Source organism: Lactuca saligna, chromosome 1 (genome assembly GCF_052625555.1).
Source record: "Lactuca saligna cultivar CGN05327 chromosome 1, ASM5262555v1, whole genome shotgun sequence".
In the NCBI taxonomy this organism is placed as follows: domain Eukaryota; kingdom Viridiplantae; phylum Streptophyta; class Magnoliopsida; order Asterales; family Asteraceae; genus Lactuca; species Lactuca saligna.
Window position 1 is genome coordinate 149,207,762 of NC_136417.1, and position 5,971 is coordinate 149,213,732.

General features: G+C 35.5%; 1 long non-coding RNA gene across 1 annotated transcript; it reads right to left on the reverse strand.

Moving 5' to 3' along the window:
• Window positions 1–378: 378 nt before the first annotated feature.
• LOC145045387 (uncharacterized) lies at window positions 379–5,188 on the reverse strand. Its single transcript, XR_013681813.1, has 3 exons — window positions 4,540–5,188; window positions 3,965–4,044; window positions 379–2,943 (listed from the first exon to the last, which is right to left on the reverse strand). It is a non-coding gene; the product is annotated as an uncharacterized LOC145045387 (long non-coding RNA).
• Between the last annotated feature and the right edge of the window lie 783 nt (window positions 5,189–5,971).

Sequence of the window (5,971 nt, forward strand, 5' to 3'; positions counted from 1 at the left end):
ACAACGTTTGGTATTAGCTACTTATCACCAAATTGCTTAAGGTTGAATATTGAGTTTATCATATAGCATTATAGTATTCATCTCTCGGATATTATTAAAAAATTTGAAATTAATTTGTCGTCAAAGTGTAGTCCTCCCTCTATCAAATCACTCACCAAAAACTTGCATAAATCAACAAAATGATCACATCAAACCCAATATCTTTCTTAATCGTACTGGTAATTAATATCCTATCACAACTCAATAATTGTCTTTGGTTATCATTAACTCAACCTTGTGCTAATAATTTTGTAGCAAATAATCAACTTGATGCTTCCTACCTTGATTATCCCATTATGGGTTTTAAAAATCAAATCAATTGAAAAAGAAGTTCATCTTATCACCAAGAACTCTCATAGAGAAACATGGTCTATCATACAGCATGCAACAACTACATTGCTTCCAATGAAATCATCAACAACCAATTTAGATAAATTTGCAACTATTTCTCTAAGTAAAACAGGCCTCTCATTCTCTCACATAGAATCTCAACTATCTCCTTTGTTGTTTCAAGTACTATTAACAAGCCCTCATCTATCACAAATTTCATATATCACACAAGATGACTTGCTCTTTGCATTATACTCCAGCAACCACCTGCATATATTTTCTCTATATTCTAACACATCATTCTCTAAGCCCACAAATTCTAGAAAGGGTTATTTATGGTACACTCAACCTGTTAATTCAGATATAGGGAAGTTGTATGGGGATGCATTTGTGTTTCGATCTCAAGTTTTCGTTAATGAAATGTGGTTACAACAAGCATTCAAATCTACAAATGGACATGCTTCATTAGGGAAGTCATTTAACAATGTCAATAATTTGTTTGTCTTGAATGCAACTGGTGTGGATAAAAATGGAGTCACCTCACTTGGATTTTACCTCAAATCGTTAATTAATGTGTTCTCTGGCATTAAGCCTGTTAGTGGAGGTTTTTACTTGGCTACAGAATACGGTAATGGTCTAAGAGAAGTGGATGGGAATATGACAATATCTTTTCAGCTATGGATTGAGAATCATGGTAACATCACATCGGAATCACCGATTTTAAAGATTTCAAGAACAAAATATATCTTGTACTCTTCCTCCCTTGACATCATGATAATGGAATCAATATAAGAAACTTACATTTTTCTTTTTTATATGTATATGTATGTATTAATTTTTGACATGAATTACATAATTTTTCAGGTATACGTTTTAGCATTACCATATGACGGAGGAGCGGAAAACAGGGTGCATAAGAATATATTAATTGTTTTGTTGCTTCTTTCACTACTGTATGTGACTGTTTGTATCTCCATTTCAGTTTCGTAGTGTCAAGAGTGAGAGCAGCAAGAAAAGAGATGTGCCTAAGAATTGCTCTTATAAAACAGAATGGAGCAACACAACAAGTAGGAAGAAAGAACATGAATCAGAGTCTTGCATTTTGTTACTGCCAACCATGATATTCGTGCTTCATTAGCAATCATTGCTGGAATGTTAGAGGTGTCCATCAACGAGGTCGATCAATGATCAGAATTAGCTAAAAATTTGAAAGTTGTGCAGATTTGTTCGAGATCTTTATGGCAAGATCTCAACCATTTCATTTCATATATATAAAATCATAACTAATAATGTATGGTCGACTTGATAAATATAGTTGTGGGTGTAGTTGAGTTGTTCTATTCTGTTGGTCTAAAATAGGAGTGGATGTGATTTTGGATTTCCAAGTCACCAAATTTTCTCAAGTCAAAGGGGATGAAGGCAGGACTAAATAGAAATTGTCAAACTTATTCAACAGTGTTGTCAAATTTACTTTAGTGGGTAATGTGTATGTTTTTGCTTGGGCTAGGAGGCCTAGATTGCAGAATTCAAGATTCGCACAAGATGAAGAATCTACACGATGATGCTTGTTGTTCAGAACCGAAGCGATAGATGAAGTTTATCACCATCACCATGATGATCCTAATTCCATGGAATTCGTATTTGAAGTAAACGATATTGGATAGGGTATTCCCAAAGAGAAACAAGCATCTATCTTTGAAAACTATGTTCAGGTCCAAGAAACGGAAATGGCTCCGAAAATTGAAGGCACTGGCTTAGGCCTTGGAATCGTCCAGTCTCTGGTAACATTAATTAACATTTAACATGTCATCTCCTTTTCATTCTTAAGTAAACAAAAAGATATAATATTGAACAATTAATTGCAGGTACGATTGATGGGAGCAGAGATAAGCATAGTTGACAAGGAAGTGGGCGAAAAGGTAAAATGCTTCAGGATCGATGTTGTGTTTAAGGTTTGTGTATCTGATCTCAGTGAAGATGACAAGATTGTGAAAAGCACCCCTCCTAAGCAAGGCTATAGTTCTTCTATAATTGTTATCTTTATTAATAGTGATAAAAGACGTAAGACAGCACAACAATTAATAACAACGAAAGGAATTAAAGTTTTAGCAGTAGAAAACATATGCCAACTTTCAGGGAGTTTAGACGATAAGAAGAGGAACAAAACAGATCATCATCTGATTTAAGTTTAAGTTTTGGGTACCTGAACTGGCCTACGCCCACGTGAAATGGAGTTCAAGTTGTATCACCGACCCAAAAAATAAATGATAATGAAGCAAGTCGTGTAGCAAATTTCATATTGCTTGTGATCGATACTATCACATCCCCCGGCCGAGGCGGTGAAATACGTCGAGGTGTACGACTTACTTCGTGGATCACAAGCAAAGTAAATATACATCACAAGTTACAACAATAACAATATAGCAGTTACATTCTATTTTAGCGTTTTAGTACAAGGTTCATAGATATAATAGTAATTAGTAACAAGTAGGTCGATATAACAAAAACTAGATAAGACTAGAATGCCAGGAATTCGTAAACGGTTCTTCGGTTAAAGGCTGGTTCAATGATTTCCTGAGAGTACATGTAATTTGATGGTCAACACAAAGGTTGGTGAGAGTTACAAGTTTTCTACTAACCACGATAATGATACTTTAAAAGTCTAGAAAGTATTTCTTTTGTGGTTAAAATCATGTTTGATAAAGAATGAAATCATAAATAAATTCATGATTGACACGTTTGTTAAAGAGATAAAACATAAGTAAATCCATACTTAAAATATTTGATAAATAGATAAACCATAAGTAAATTCATGCATAAAAGGTTTGATAAACAGAGAAACTGAATATGTGGTTTCTAGATAAATAGTTCGGTTAATGCCTATAGTGAGTCCTATAATCAAGCTATGTGAGTAGTTATAATCCCTTACAATGCTTCATTGGATGTCGTAGTTATCCTAAAGATAATTATCACCTGCTTCGATTGATCGGTCAAGGTTGTATCTAGCAATCGCAGGTGGGGGTGTCAACCCTTATAGATCTATACATACGTATCTCGCTATGAGAATTAATGGTTATAGCTAAATGATAATACTAAATGGTTAAATTTAAGTAATGAATATTGTCTCACTATAAAGGCCATTAACTAGGTTATACGATAAATTTTCACTATAAAAACCGAGTAAGTTCGATAAATCCGTAAAACTGTATGTCACTCGCTTAAATAGATAATATGTTTCTTCGCGTGCACGAAAGGTTTCCGAGATATAATTGTTATAATTCGTACGTAAATAATTAAAATATATGTTTGTACATGCTGGATATAAGTGAAAATAAATTATTTGCAAGGCTAATAATATTTTTTAAGCGCATGCAAATCGTAAGAAAATCAGTTTATAATATTTTATTATGACAATAACAAATATTAAAACTATGTATATTATTTTGAAAATAACAAATATTAAAATTGAGTATATATTTTATAACCGATATATGAGTCTCCCATGTTTATAAACGCATTTCATAACCAGTATATATATGTTACATGTATTCTCCCCATAATATTAAAACGTTAAAAAAGAGGCCGTAACACTTACTTTCGTAGCGTGAATGAGGCTCCAAGTGTAATTCTTGTCGCGAGATTTGTTGCGTGACGTTCCTCATCCTTAAAACAAACCTTCGTGTATTTTTAAAATGACATGTTAAACCCAAAAGGAAAGTTTTGGTATTAGTTAATAATTATAAGGTGGTCTTTATTAAAATAAATAAAATCTATGGGTTGATTTTGCCAAATTCAAACTCTAGGGACTGATCTTGCAAATTAATCTCGATACCAAGGGCTAATCATGTACAATTGAGGCTGATTTGAGTTTCAGAACTTAATTTGTTAGGGATTTGGATGGAGGGCTGTTCCGGGACTTAGACTTAATTGTAGCATTATTTTGAAGGAAGGGCCATAGTCGAATAAGTCAGAAATATTGAGGGTCGGATTTAAATAAAATGAATTAAACTTTGCACAGTGCCGTCTCTTTGGTTCCAGTCGCGATACCACAGTTCCACGGGAAAAAAAATTTAACACGAACGAGTTTCATGAAAGAAAACGAGTTTTCTCGATCCAATCTAGTTTTCGAAGGAGCATGACACTAGGAGGATGTTGGTGATCAGAACTTACAGCAACGGATGGTGATGGTCGGACGTCACACAGTAGCGTTGGCGACAGCAGGTGCAGGTGGTGACGATGGCCGGCGATGGCTGCTCTTCTGTCTCTTTTCCTTCCTGTTCCGACGAGCACCAGATGAGAAAGGAAATGGGAGAGCAACGCAGGTGGAGGAGGTGTTTGAGTGGGTTCTCTTGTCCAAAACAGGGATTATTGGATGGTGGAGCTATGGTGGCTCACGGTGGCAGATGGTGGTCAAAATCACAATTACAGCGGTGAAGGTGATGGTGGGTTACGACAGGGGGAGGCGGAGCGGACTGCTACGTCCGGCTGCGGTGACATGAGAAACCAGAGAGAGTGACAAGGAAAGGTGGTGTTGGGTTGTGTCTGAAAGCTAACTCATATCATTGGCAAGAGAGGGAGAACCACTATGTTTCCCGGTGGTTACACAGCAACAACACCACCCTTGGTGGTGGTGTTTCTCGGTAGTGCAGGAAGACTGGAAGATGGATGTGGGTTGTGAAGGTAAAAAGTTCCAGCGGCAGCAGTGGGATGGAGATGGTGGTTTCGGGAAGACGGTGGTGGTAATAATAGTGGTTCTATGGTGGTGGCCCAATCTCATGAACGAGAGGGAGGCAGTGGGTGGTGTTAGAGTAGAGGAAGGTGGGTTTGCTTGGTGTTCAAATGGAGGTGAACTACACCTTAAATATAGTTAAATTGTGAGGTTTGAATTGTTGTAACTTGTAAGAGATATCATAAATACTGCATCTATTTGTTTTTGTTTTACCATTTAAGTATGGTTTTCTCTGGAATGGTAAAAGTCTCTGGACTTCCTTCTTTAACGTAAAGGTTTTGAAATAAAAGGAAGAGTAAATTACACGAATGGTCCCTATGGTTTAGGGTAATTTGCGCTTTTGGTCCCTAACTTATTTTTTTAACTCGGAAGGTTCTTACTGTTTGTATTTGTTACGCGCTTGGTCCCTATCTTACCTAAAAAGACTATTATGCCCTTGATTTTTTTAATTTATTTAAATAAACACACCCCTAATCCCACCCTCTCACCTTACCTCACCTACCCCATCATTTTTTCCTTTTTAAATAATAGTCATTTTAGATAATACAGGGACCAAACACGTAACAAAAATAAATAGTAGGGATCAAACGCGTAACAAAAACAAACCATAGGGACCTTCCGAGTTAAAAAAATAAGTTAGGGACCAAGCATGCAAATTACCCCAAACCATAGGGACCATTCGTGTAATTTACTCTAAAAGGAAGGATAGAGAAAAGAGATAGAAAGGGACTTGAGACAGAAATAGATAATATCGTAGGCTGATTATTTTGTTTATTCAATTTTATTTATTTATTTATTTATTTTTGAGACAGAAATAGATAATACGTAGGCTGATTATTTTGTTTATTCAATTTTATTTATTTATTTATTTAT